The following is a 15,371-nucleotide window of genomic DNA, read 5'->3' on the forward strand; positions in this document are numbered from 1 at the left end:
TTAGAATTGGTATCACAAGTATCACAGTATAATGTCAAAAAAAAAAAAGATGACAAGAGTAGACCGGCGCATCAAAATATTTTGCCGCGTAAAAGATACGTATGTTAACTATAACATGCGTATGTTAACAGTTAAGATATCTATGTTTATTGTTAATATATATATCTTAACATTAAACTTTTGTATGTTTAATGTAAACATATTGGTATGTTAACTGTTAACTTATCCTTCTCTGAGTGTGCTGTACACTACAGTAATTTCTGGCATAAAGTATACCATTAAGGTTGCTTCCCAGAGATTGAATTTCTATTGAATTTTTTTTTTTTTTTGGCTTATTTTGTAAATGAAATAATTATCTATCTAAGTAATTTTTTCAATTTTTCACGTGATCTTTTGAGATAATATCTCAAAGTTTATAACTTTATAAATGAGGATAGGGGAACTTTACATTTGATTTTAGCTTATTCGTTGTCAATTAAAAACCTTCCATTTACTACAAAATTTTAGTGATTACAAAATATACATACGATTAAAAATTTTGAATTTTTCTGACGTGGATTTTAAAAATAAATAACTTTAAAATATTAAAACTTTAGCAGATGCGCGGCACACTGACATGAACACAAGATAGGTTTTGGCGTACTACGTAAACTTTGTTTCCTAGTGTGTTGCCGCGCAAACACATATACTAACAAAGAACTTTGGTTTTTCATCAGTGGCGCCACAAAAAAATTACAGGACACGAGAATAAAAAATAGCGTTATCAATATACGGGCCCTTCGTGGCATAAATATTGGTTCGGTAATGCGACTGGGAAGCAACCTTAACTCGAGACTTCCAAAAATTCCGGTAGACTACAGTAAAAAATTTAGATGAAATATAATAATAATCATTATAATAAGTGGGAATTAGTCGCTTTAAGGCATGTCCAACGCGGAACGAAAATACAGAGAAGTTTTTGAAATTTCGACAGTAGATTATTTATGTAATAATACACAATCTCTAATTTTTTTATAATTTTTTTGTCGGTGGTTTTTCTTAAATTAATTAATAAAGTTGACATTTTCGAAGGAGGTTATACATAGGCTCTTATGGCCAGCCGAGTACACTTCACACAAACCTGGTTAGAAACTATATGAAAAAATATGAGACTATTTCTGAAAACTGATATATTATGTGTACCAAAAAGACGAAAATTTTGAGCCGTATATAAAAAGTTTGTCGGTGGGTTTTTTTAATAAATAAAATAGACGCGAAAAATTAGAATTTGATTATTATTATTGTCGGCATAGTTTGAACATAGAGTAAAACTGACAGAAGAAGTTTGCACGTGTGGTCACACAGACACGTAATTGCCGTGATTCCTGCCAGTCTCACTTATATTCAAGTTGGCCAAATAATAAATTTCAACATAATTTTAATTTATAGTAAATGATATTTTGATAAATAAATTTAAATAAAATAAGATAATAAAACATTTTTTATTAGAAATAAGGTCAAATATGGTAAAAATAACGTGTTATGATTGATTTAAAAAAAAAAATTATTTTTTTGGGGTTGGCAGTGCATTTCTTGTAATATAAAATAGATAGGACATTCTCCCCTCCACAACACTCTAAAACCGGCGTTGGACATGCCTTAATGACGTCAGCTATGATTTTTACGATACCACTACAGTAATATTTGCTGCGGATTTCTCTCCGTGTAATTTAATTGTGTGTAGAAAATTATAAAATTAAGAAAAATTTGTAAAAAGTGAGTATTAGTTTATTGATCAAAATAAAAAATTTTCATGTGATAAATTGACTGTTGGGCGTCTTTTTTTCATTTTTACTTATTCTTAATGTAATTCTTGGATATGTGTGGGTGTGTGTCTTGTGCAATATTTTTTTAGGAAAAAGCTCAAATGAAAAAGCTTCATATTGTCATTAAATTCGATTGATTACAATTGCGTGTATCAGCTGTTTAACTTATTGATTGATCAAAATGGTGAACAACAATAATAATGATGACGATGATAATGGGGATTTCACACTAAATAAAGCTGTTGATACCCTCCTATGAAAAAATATATAATTTCCTAAGAATAAGTACAAGTAGCGCACTCTTGAATATATCCGAATGGCGTATATCCAGAATATATATTTTTTCGTGACAGATATAAATAGTAAACCCAGGTAGGAGTTCTCGGGCTTGAACAACTGTGCCAGGCTTGTGCGAGGGTCGTGTATCGAGCCTGGGGAGCACAGGCTTGACACAAGCTTGTGCCCATTGTTTTCCCCTGGCCTCACATTGAGGCCTCTAATTAATTCTGCCGCGTCAAGTTTTCCTGTGTTTTTGTTTTCCCCTGGCCATGACGAGCCTCGTTAACACAGGCTTGACACAAGATCTGTCCTCGCATCTATCCGGCCTCACACAGGCCTTAAATTCAAGCCGGTAACAAGCCTGTTTTTGTTTTCCCCGGCCTCACACGAGCCTCACACGCTGGTATCGGATTACTGTACTTGTCCTGCCAGTTAAAATCCCGGCCTCACACAGGCCTCAATAATTCGCCGGTGTCAAGCCTGTGTTTTTGTTTTCCCGGCCACACACGAGCCTCGTTAACACAGGCTTGGATTACACATGATGCCCCATTGTCTTAAACCGGCCTCCACAGGCTTCAATAATTCAAGCCGGTGTCAAGCCTGTGTTTTGTTTTCCCCATGGCCTCACACGAGCCTGTTAACACAGGCTTGACACAAGATCGTTCCCCGTTGTTTTCAACCGGCCTCACACAGGCCTCAATCGTCCAAGCCGGTGTCAAGCCTGTTTTTTTTGTTTTCCCCGGCCTCACACGAGCCTCGTGTCAAGCCCGTTTTACCAAGCCTCACACGGGACTTGACTTGTGCATATATTCAATTAAAAAAATTATTAATTAGATCTATAAATTGTAAATAGACATTTTAAATAAAAATTATTAGGTTTTGACTATCGTGCCAGGCTTACAAGGACTGTGTATTGACTCGAATAAATTCATTCATATAAAAATTTTGACTGACTCTTTCATGAATCCCCGTGACTTGATAGAGCATTGAGTTCCACGTGAGAGACCTAGGATCGATCCCGTTACGCTGCGTTTATTTTCGTTCATATAATCATCGTTTATTCAAATTGTATCGCGTATAAAATAATAATGTCAAATTAATAAATTAATAATAATTGTTTATTTATATTTTTATAATTTTGCAAGCCGGGTGTATCTTCTCCTGGGAACAAGATCAAAGTGGTGGAACAACAAGCATGTGTCGAGTTGGAAACACAAGCCTGTGTCAAGCCCGATACACTAGTCCGACACCAGCAAATACATCGTGAACATTCCAGACTTGACACAGGCTTGTGTCTCAGGCCCGACACAGGCCCGAGAGCCGGGTAATCAGGCTTGTCCCAGGCTTGTGCCCGTCGTCACTTCCTACCTGGGAAATAGCTATATAATATATAACTCCGCTAATTGTTCTCAAAATAATAAAAAAAAAACTCCGATTACTGTTTAGACAAGCTTTAAGTTAAAACGAAATTATGGACAACGTGGTTATGTTCAAGATGCAATCAAAAATTAATCATTAATACACATGAGCATCGTTATTCTTGTTTTTCATTCTGTAATTTAACGTGGAACAGAAATATTTTAAAAATTGGTTTGGTACAAGTAGAGCATTTGTCTGAACAAACATTAAAAAATTACAAAATTTCTTTATACGTAATACTGGATGAAAAAATAAGAAAATTTTTCCGAGTGTTTCCTCAGTAACTCCGAATTTCTTCAATATTGACCCATCCGGAGAAAGTTCAGCGATATCGGAGGAAATTTGGAGAAAATTTTCATACATTTCTCCGCATGCGTTGATTTGGTTGGAATCAGGACATTTTATATGAACAGGACATTATCAGGACTGATCGAGCGAATACAAGCTGCCGATATAGTTGCACGTTATTATATGTTTTGATTATTTCACACTAATTCCATGAGTTTTTATATAAACAATTTAAAAAACAAAATTAATTATGTTAGTATAAGAAAATCCTATCAGGTTATTTGTATCTGAATCAGGACATGTCCTGATAAGATTTCGCATAATATAGTAACCCAACATTATTATTTATCCGTCAATGTTACATGATTAGAGAAAAAAAAAATTACATTTTTCATAACAGAAAATTATTTTTTTTTTTAAATTTTTTGGGTCATGAACGAAACAAAAAAAAAAAAGAAATAATTATTATCAATAATTTATTAGTGAGTTAAAAAAAGTAAATTACATTATTTCTTATCATCATTATTAACAAAAGTTAAAAATAATAATGACTCAAATGTACATCAACGTGAGTTTATAAATTTTTTATTTTGAATAAAAGAAAAATTCATATGTAAAATATATGTTTATTTTTTTATATTTATTTATTTATTTTTTTATTCAACGTGCACCCATGGGGAAAATATAAAAAGGAACGCTTAACATGGTAAAATGGAGAATAGGTTGGCAGACTGTTGGACATTCACTGGGGACACGTACAAAATGGTTACACGTGTTACTGGCACATCATTTCCGCCCTCTCAGCACTATTTTCAAAACTCTCAATTTTATATCGACATGAAGAGAACAGTAGTCCATTTATTTATTGTTTACAATTTTTTTTTTTTAAACATAAACATAAAATAAATATATGAATTTATATATCAAATAATAACTCTTAATCAATATTAAAAAAAATTTTTACCACTTTATTTCGTGGAGCTATTAAACGCTGAATTTATTGATACTTTGGATACACAAAATGTTATGAAAAATATATTGCAATGACTCAATTTGACTGTAACTTTTATTTTGATTTATAGTTTTTTTTTTTTTTTTTTTTGAGCAAATAACTCAATTATGGTAAAATTGAGAAATTTGAATGAATTTAATTTAGTTGTTTGATAAATTATCAGGAACAATTAATATCATAATTTTTTATGTATAATATATGAAATAGTGAAATAAATAATCGTTTTATAGTGTAATGGATAATAATTAATTACATGTCACTAATCCCATCAATTAATTTCAAGAATTATCAACCACAATGACATCAATTATTTAAAAATCATTCACGCAAAATTTGAATAACCCAAATGAATCAAAACAAGTCGAGCAATTAATAGAAAAATTAAAAATCAAAAACGAAATCATTTACTATATATAGAATGGTTTTTTTTCCGTGTCTAGCAAACTAAGCAGCTCAATACTTTTGATTACTATACTCATGAATGAAAAAAAAAAATTTTTTTGGGTGGACACTTTTTCTTTTTTATTGAAAAAACTCCACTTTATCCACTCGAGTAAATTTATAAACTAGATATTTATATGTATAGATTGAACAACGATTTTATATTTGAAAAAAAATACCAATAAATATCTATACTTTTTCAAAATTCATTTATTTATTCATTTGCCTATTTTTAATTATTCAAAATTAAAACAAAAAAGTATTTACAGAATGTATCACAATACAATAAATTAAATATAAAATAAAAAATTTATCACAAAATTAAGTAACTAAATGTGCGAGTGAAAACACGTGTGGAAATTGCAAATTGTTGAAAGTCAGTTGGGCATAAATTTTGTACGAGGTAAATGGTAAAATTGGACATGCGATATGTGGAGTAGTAGATGAGAGGAGTGAGAGAAAGAGGTAAAACAGTAGAATGGTATGGCAAAAGTGGGGGATTATAGTATGGGGTAAATGGTTTTGTGGCTGCTGACGTTGTCACAAGAAATACTTTATTGATATTAGGAAAGGGAGGTTCACTAACACGCTTCATGTTGACGACATTTAAACTCTTTTTTTCGATAGATAAATTTTTAAAAAAAGTATCACGTGTTTTTCTATGATTCAACTTATCTTGGAATATTATCGTTAATTATAAATATATTTTATATTTTACCCTAAAATAGTATGAATACAAATTATAAAAATTACATTTTAAATAATTCATTATTATCCTTATAAATAAAAAAATTTAACTATTATTATTAAAATAAATATATTTAGAATATATTTTACTATATTTTTTGACTTGAAATCGATCTCAAATTTTCAGCATTTAATTTGTTTTTTAAATAATTTATAACCATCTCAAATTCAAAGCTTTTAATACTTTTTTTTTTCGAATATAAATATTAATTATATTTGTCAAATTTTATAGCCTACCATTCTTTTATCATTAGCAATATTTCAATATCATTATAATTATATCTTTAAATTCTATTACTTTTTGTTTTTTAATAATAAATTATTTAATATTTGATCAATTTTGATTTGACATTTGAATGAGCTGATGATAACAGGGTATTTGTTAATGGCACACATAGACACATGTTTGCATAGGTATATTGGTACTACTTTGGCAATATATACACGTATTGTCAGTAATTTTAAATAAAGCAAACCAGAGCTAACAACCTGATGTTCTATCCTCACGTCATTTCGTCGCATCGGATCGATCATGACCGAGATCACGATTAGAGGTGATTAACACGTTTACAATCCTTTCAATCACCCACATATATATATTTCACAAAAGCTATATATATTTACTCATATTAAATCTATTGTTATATTCTATATTTATAGTATGTATTAGGATAAACCATCACAACTTGTATGTTTTATAAACTTAAGTCTAACCAACTGTAATACGATCCATATAGATTTTCACATTGAATTACATTTTACATTTAACAAAAGAGCATTTTCATTGATCTTCAATATCTGTAACTTTACTTTAGACATTAAATTATAATGTATAAATTTATCTTGCTTGTATCTTGTACTATTCACTCATTTACCATCCTTTATTCACTTATTTAACATTTCTATGTACATAGAGCTTTTTGTTAAACAATCATATACTTCATTTAAATGAGATTATTGATTTTCACACAAAATCTAACATGACATTTATTGTTTGATTCCATTAGGATACGTGGATTATTATTATTTATTTTTTTTTTTTAATTTAGTTGTATTAAAAATATTTTAATTATTGGAAATTAGTATGTATATTCTTTTGTTTATTAAATATAATATATATATTTATGAAATGAATAAATTTTTATAAAAAAAAACATATATATTTTACTGACAGTACTCGGGTAAATTCAACATTAGTAAAAAAATATACTATATGCATCAGAAATATTGTTTTGAACAGTTTGAACTTTGAAATTGTTGATTTAGTCAAAATAACAAAAAAAAAAGTTTATAAAAATATCGGTAAAAAAAAAATCATTTTTATATAAAAATGTAGTGTTAATAACTCTTTTTTTCAAAGTAATCATGCGTTAGTAGTTTTTTTTTTTTTTTGCATGGATTCGTAATTGATATAGTTCTTTGAAAATATTCTGTCAAAATTGGCTGCTGCAGATTGAATTGTTGTGTCAAATCCAGAAGCGTAGGAAAAAAAAAAAAGAAAAATATGATGCAGCTAAATTTTTTGATAAATCGATCAGAATGATTGTTTTTAATCATATTTTTTCATTTAAAAATTTTGTATTCAATCTATTGAAGTTTCCAAATAGCTGTGAAAATTAATTCCAATTGGAATAGTTAACCATTGACAATTATGTACACGCAATAATAAATATTCAAAACAATTTTTTTTAAATTTTTCAAATAAGCCTTTGAATGCAGATATAAATATCTGAAGTTTCTAATCAAAATTTGAATCTCAATTATTGTTTTTAAATATTTGAATTGAATATATTATTTTTCTCTAATGTATCCTCAGGCTGATAAATAATGAGTTTAGTTTTAAACGGAATATATCAATCTGAACACAGAAAATAAATCGAAAATTCAAATTTATTTGAATATAAAAAATTCGTAAATAAATAAAAAATAAAAAAAAAATAAATTTAGAATTTTTTGCTTGGAAATTTGGTATTTAATTTATCAAAATTTTTAAAAAGTTGGGGAATAAATTTTATCAATTTAATAACACGATACAAAATTTCTATAAATCATTTTTTTTTTTTTTTTTAGTTTTTTAAATGAAATATATAATGTAGATAAATGTTATCTGAAATTTGCAATTAAGTATTAATTACTGTTTTTTAAATATTTCGAACTGACAAATTTTTTTTTTTTAATATATATCCTCTGGCTGATAAATTGTGAGTTTAATTTTAAACCAAATATGTCAACCTTAATATATAAAATAAAACAAAAATTGGAATTTAATTTAAATATAAAGTTTGAAAATAAATTAAAAAAAAATTCAAAAGAAAAAATAAATTGAATATATATGCTGTTGTGGTTTTATCTAGGTTGCATAACCTGTTGCCAAATAGAAAATTAGATGTACATCACCACTTCGTTGCACCGAAATATATCTCTCCTTTTCGAGAGAGAGTGAGAGACTTTTTCAAAACTTTTAAACTCGATTTAAAACTGATTAAAGTTGAAACTCATATAGGTGAGAATTACTACGCCGAGTTTTCATCCAGCATTAGGGACAACATGTCCAAAAATAAATAAATAAAAAAAAAAAAATACATATTTCACTGATAAGCTAGACCTTCTGGCGCTTTTTTTAAATATATTTTTCACCAAGAAGAAACTAATTTTCTTTTTCTCATAATGAAAAAGAGAACGAGAAATGAAAAAACAAAAAAATAAAAATTTATAACAGAAAAAAAGAAATTAATGTTTTTTTTTTTGTTATGCTTTATATATTTTTCATAGAAATATAGAATTTAATTTTACAATAACAAAAGAAATTTATGTAAAAATTTATTTATTCGTTCGTCATCATAAAAACTAGAAAAAAATTATGAAATATAAATTAAAAAAAAAATTATTAACATTTGCTGTGAATTGGACAATTAGTAGTTTTGGAATTCAAACAGGTAAAAGCACTTAGAAGTCACTTGACATATATATATTTTTTTGTTTATGTAATCTCAGCTAAATCTCTATATATACAGTGAATTTTAAAGAACATCGAATTAACTTAATTTAGCCCTGATTACCTAAACTACAAGCCCGCATGTCGACGCTTTGAAATTTATATGCAAGTTCACCTATTTTATTTTAATCTTCAATAATTAAACTTTATATTTGCTAAAGGTTGTGTATAATTATATAATATTGTATTTTTATTATATAAATATTGGATTGAATATAATCCCTGGGGATTTCATTGAATTTTCTACTGTATACACAATATTGTAATGTATTTTTTTACTTGATACTACTTACGGTGCATATTGATAACAAAGTATAAACATGACATAGATACCCAAAGGGTTTAGCTATTAGCTATTAGCTATCAACTTACTTTACAAGGTTTATGCAAATTACTATGACCATCAGGTTATTTTATACTCTGCGAGAAAAATATTTAAGATACTGATCAGTGATGTAAGAAAAGTACACTTTATCATGAAGTCATGATGGACCTCATCTTGATTATTCATCTATAAGTAAAAAATTCTAAATTCATGATGAATTTTTATTAAAAATATATTTAAAATATCAATTAGTTATTAGAATTCACCATAAATGTTTTGAATTCATCTTAAATTCAGAATTGTTTGCTCAGATGAATCATTATGATGACCTTCATCATGAAGTATGGTAAAGAATAATTTGAAAAAAAACAAGGTGAAACAAAAATATCACATCTACATAGATTCATTAGTGTATGGTTAATTAAAAGCACTTATAATTTATTATTAATTTGAAGAATGTCATTTATAATTAACCTATTTAAGTAGCTAAAAAAACTTATAAGTAATTATTATTATTAAAAATTCAGAAATAAAACCATTAATATTCAAATAATTTATTACCTTTGGCTTGTCCTTGTTCAAAATATCTGATTACTGATTATTTATTATCCCAAATCAATCAACTAAATGACACGATAATTTGCAATTGGACATTATTTTAAATATAATAATAATAATTATTATTATTATTTATATAAACTTGTCAATCATTATGAAATTATCAAAATGATTTAAAATCATTGGCAATTTCAAGGTAATTTGAACCATAAATTTTGCAGTTTTTAAAATTATTAATAATGATTATTGATTATTAAGCATTTAAAATTTTTATTGAATGTTTAAGTATGTTAAGTTAATTGTTTTGTCAAATCTATTGAATCATGTAGTAAATAAAAGCAATGATAATATTTATTATTAAAAAAATATGGGAAATTATCTACTGTTAATTTTAGGTAATTGTATTTTTCAGTTAAAATTATTTTAAATAATGTGAAATAAAATTGAAAATTTTTTCAATCATGATAATGTTCAAATAAATTATTTCAACTTATTTGCAATCGTTAATTCATTTGATGACTGAAATGACCAGTAGAAACCGATGGAATTATTTGTCAATGGTAACTAAACATTTTTAGATTTATTAAAGTACAAGTTTGATAATAATAATTATTGTTATTTAAAATTTTTTCAAGCTTCCTGAAGTCATTTAAAATATCTAAAATTATATAGATATAATATTCACAAGTTTCAAGTCACCGAATTTTTTAATTTTCTATACATCCATTTTTCAAAGACTATCTTTTATTGTCAAATTAATCAAGTAGTTTAAAAAGTAGACAATTCTTAAACAGATAAAAGAAAAACACAAAAGCTTAATTCATAAAAACATAAAATAAGAAAAAAAAATTGTAGCAATTTTTTTAATAAAAAATCGAGCAATATTACCCGGAGATTTTGTGGTGAAGCTGAGGTCCACTGGAAGATATATTTTTTTATTATCAGTAATCGTTTGTGAGTCTGGAATATACACAGGGGCATTGAATAAAGAAAAGGTTCACCAGAAAAAAAAAAGATGAAAATTGAATACAAAGGTAGTACTGAAGTGGAAGAAAAAAAAAATATATTACAAATGAAATGATAATCAATGAATAATAAATCTTTTGATATTTTTTTCTTTTAAAAAAAAAAAAATAAAAAAAATAACGATTTGCTCTTGAAAGTATGAATGTTACAGTGCAAGATTGATGATATTAAATTATGACCATTAGCTCATCGTGGTGTACGTGTGGATCAGTTAGTCCCATAGGAAATTTCATTTGAATCCTATGAAAAATTTAGTACGCTATAAAAAAAAAAAGTAAACAATAAATAAACGATAAATAAATTTGAAAAGAATAAAAAAAAAAAAAAATTGATAGTGGAAAATGTAAATTTAATATTTCCCCTTTTTTTCTTATTTTGTAAAGTTGTGAGTAATCGAAAAAAAAAATTGTGGGCTTGAGGTAGTCAAGGCGAATAAGTTAGTGGATCCGAGATGGATGATAAAACAAAGAGGTCAAAAAGGGATGAAGTGCCAGAGGTAGTTGGATTTGTAAACTAGAAAGTTTTCTTAAAGGGCTCATGGTTGTTTGGTAAACGAATTTTTAATACCTCCTCACCATTCTTTGTAATTCTCGTAAATCATTGCCAAATGGAACTCAACGTCTCGGGTATATACTTGAACGATGTATTTTTTTTTTTCAGTGTTTTCTATTTTTATTATTTTCGTTTGTTTAATTTTTAATCTTTTGTGTGTTTTTTTTTCTTTCTGCATATTCTTTTTTATTTGTTGGAATTTTTTTTTTCCATTTATAGCAAAAATTTGAATAGTATGAAATCTAATTGAATCAAATGTAAACTTGAATCTATTTTTTTTCTATTGTCTAATAAATTTTTAATTAATTTTATTTTAGCGTTTGATTGTAGTAAAAAAATTAATATTCCGAGTGAGGAAAAAAAAATCGTCAAGTTACAATTAGCCTAAACTTTGTGATAATTGATAAGGTAAATTTTGATTTGTTGATATTTATTTTTATTTTAAGGAAAAATTAATGTCAATAAACAGATGAAAAATTAAAAAACAATCAACAAGAAAAAAAAAATGAATTGTTCTATTTTATAAATTTATTAAAAGACTTAATTATGTTGGAATATGAGTCAAAGTAGGTCCTTTATCTAAAAAATTTTTAACATCTCAAGCTTTCCATGTTTTTGACTTTTTTTGGAACCAACTAATTTTTGTTTCAAAAATTCTATCAACTTGTGGTTTACACAAACAATTACATTTTTAGAAATGATTACTGTTGTTGCTAATTTTGAATATCCAGTTGACAATGCAGGCTATTTCTATTATACTAATTAAAAATCGATAGATGTCATCTGACAATGATGGCGTGTCCTATTTCCTTTTCTACTCAACAAACTTTATATAACTTGGATCATAAATACCATTTTCATTTGCCTATTAATTGATGAAGTTGGTGATTTCTGCATACAAGAAATTAATGAGTCTATCACAAAATACACACATTATTTAAGGCTCATAAGTGAAAAAAAAAATATAATTTAAAAAAACAAAAGGAGTGAAATACGAAAAGACGTCAACGTTTTGGAGTATGCAGCTACGACATGCTTATAACTATCTGCTTGATATTGATCATTTTTTTTTTCAATATTTTTTTTCTACATTTAAAAGTATCACAACTATGTGCTGTTTTGTGTACTCACAGAACATACGTAGAATTATCATAAATGACATAGATACGAAATAACTGAATAAACGACGAATTGACAAATCAAAATATAAAAAAAAAACAAAAAAAAGATAACGGCACGTGGTGTTCCCAAGCGGTCACCCATCCAAGTACTAACCACGCTCAACGATGCTTGACTTCAGTGATCAGACGAGAACTGGTATTTTCATCGTGATATGGTCGTTATCTGAAGATTGCTTTACTCTAAAACAATTATAAGCAGTTTTACCAGGTTGATTGCATAACCAAATATAAAAATTTGATCCAAGTCGGATCTAAACTGGTCCGATCAATTTTTCGTATTTATGTTATGCAATCATGGAGGGACATACGGAAAAGTGTAAAGAATCTGCATGTTATAATTTTTTATTCTATTCCTTCAAAATGATTGAAACCAGCTTCTCCACACTTTGACACATGTCCCTCCATGATTGCATAAAATCATTGATTGCATAAAACGAATACGAAAAATTGATCGGACCAGTTTAGAACTGAATTTTCATATTTGTTTATGCAATTAACCTGGTGAAAAGTGTTGATAATTGCTTCGAAATCACTTTAACTTCAGATAACGACCATATCACGATGAAAATACCAGTTCTCGTCTGATCACTGAAGTCAAGCATCGTTGAGCGTGGTTAGTACTTGGATGGGTGACCGCTTGGGAACACCACGTGCCGTTATCTTTTTTTGTTGTTTTTTTTAAACTTTGCATTATCAATTCATATTTTTTTATATTCGAAAATTAATGCAATATCTGTACATTTTCTAAAAACAATTTGTTTTATGCTTGAGACGAATGATACTCCAGAAATTCAAAAATTTCATATTTTTCAGCAGGAGAATTCCACAAACCGTTTACTTTGATCATCTACTTTTTTATGATGGGTTAATTTGTAATGAATTAGATTCCTATAACTACTTACTAATAACTCGGTTTATAAAAAATAAAAAAAATATCGGGATATGGACGTTGCCAGAAGATTATATTACTCTGAACAAATTATAACCTGCAGCTTCTTTACACTTTCTCCATGTCCCTCTGTGATTGTGTAAAACGAATAGAAAAAATTTTTATTCTTGTAGTTCATCATGGTAATTGTCAAGATTATTCCGAAAAAAATTTCAATACTAATAATATAATTGAAAGATATTCAAAAGGAATAAATAGTAAAAGAATTACTGTTATTTTGATAACAATGTTATTGATGATTCAATGAAAATTGTAAATACATTAATGTAAAATTCATCAATTATCATACATAAAGCTGGTGTTAAAACTAATAACAATAAAATAATGCATCGTCAAAATAATAAAGAAAAAACATCATTAATTGTTAGAATATTTAAATCAATTGAAAAAATGAAAATGTACAACCTCAAAAATGGATAACACTATTTATAAAAAATTATGGGATACACCTGGTGAAATAATCATTTGGATAATGAATAATTTGCTTGAAAATCAACAAGAAATTTATACTCATAATCCATTTTTAATAAATAAAAATGGTAAACGTGGTGAATTAATTAATACTAAATTACTCGACAATTTATTTGTTGCTAAATTAAATAATCTTTATCATTATGAAATACCAATTTCATAATACTTGATCATAATCCACATGTAGTACTTAAAAATTTTACAATACTTAATTGAATCTGGATCTGATGTAAAATTTTGTCAATATACTGCAAATTGGTTGAATTTTACAATTTCAGTTAAATCAAGAAATACTGATTTTGCAACTTAGTATTTATTAAAAAAATTAAAAGAAAAAAACTCATTGGAAAGAAACACTTATTTATATAATTAATATATTATATTAGTTTTTATTTTTAGCCAATAATTATTAAATTATTAAATAAATAAAAAATGATGACGTCATGGACCCTCAACTTGAACGACTTATTACTTAATCTGCTCGGACAAATGTTCCACTCGCGGGAGTAAAAAAACTGAAACAAGACCCTACCAGGTCTCTTGCTATAATAACTAAAAATAGATATCATATTTATAGATAAAATACAAGAAACAAAAAAAACTAAGTGCGAGTCTGAAATTAAGTATATAAATTATTATTATGAAAAATTCATTTCCGTAAATGTGAAATATTAACTTCTGGATATGATTTAATAAATTTTCTTTATATTCTTTTTTTTAATATGTATATTTTATGATTAAATTCTATTTTTTTGAGGTATATTGGGTCATCCGTTCAGAGTAGAAATCGTCCACCACAGTTTTTTCTTTATACGTGATTTTTATTTTTTAATTTTACTTTTTTTTCACATTCAGGAAGGATAAATTAATACCCGGAGGCACTTTAATGCCCCGACACTGCCAAAGACAATTCATCTGGTCCAGGTCGTAAGTTGAGTTTGAAAAAAAAAAAATATGTATATAGATAAAGATCTAAAACATAAAATGAAAATGAATTAAAAAATAAAAAAATAAAAGTGAAAAATATATATAGTAAATGAAATTAAAACCAGACCGAGCTTTTTAGAGATTAAATAAATAAAGTTCAATAAAATTTTATATTTCCGTCAATAAAAAAAGAAGAAAAAAAATATCTACAAATATATATACATATTAGTGTGTTACAAAAAAAAAAAATTCATTTTATTTTTCGTTTTGCTCTCTACCCTCTTGAAAGTTATTTCTTGTCAAGTGAAACCAACTACACTTTTAAAAATTTACTTGCGTTTTTTTTTTTTTTTACTATTGCTTATCCAGCTTGTTCATTTTTCATTTAAATAATAT

General features: G+C 26.9%; 2 non-coding genes across 2 annotated transcripts; one reads left to right on the top strand and one right to left on the bottom strand.

Annotated features, from left to right (window-relative positions):
* Positions 1 to 12,673: 12,673 nt before the first annotated feature.
* LOC122850757 lies at positions 12,674 to 12,792 on the bottom strand. The gene has a single exon (XR_006373664.1). It is a non-coding gene; the product is annotated as a 5S ribosomal RNA (ribosomal RNA).
* A 379-nt stretch (positions 12,793 to 13,171) lies between these two features.
* Positions 13,172 to 13,290, top strand: LOC122850758. Its single transcript, XR_006373665.1, has one exon. It is a non-coding gene; the product is annotated as a 5S ribosomal RNA (ribosomal RNA).
* The last annotated feature ends 2,081 nt before the right edge of the window (positions 13,291 to 15,371 follow it).

Source organism: Aphidius gifuensis, linkage group LG2, assembly GCF_014905175.1.
Source record: "Aphidius gifuensis isolate YNYX2018 linkage group LG2, ASM1490517v1, whole genome shotgun sequence".
Classification (NCBI taxonomy): domain Eukaryota; kingdom Metazoa; phylum Arthropoda; class Insecta; order Hymenoptera; family Braconidae; genus Aphidius; species Aphidius gifuensis.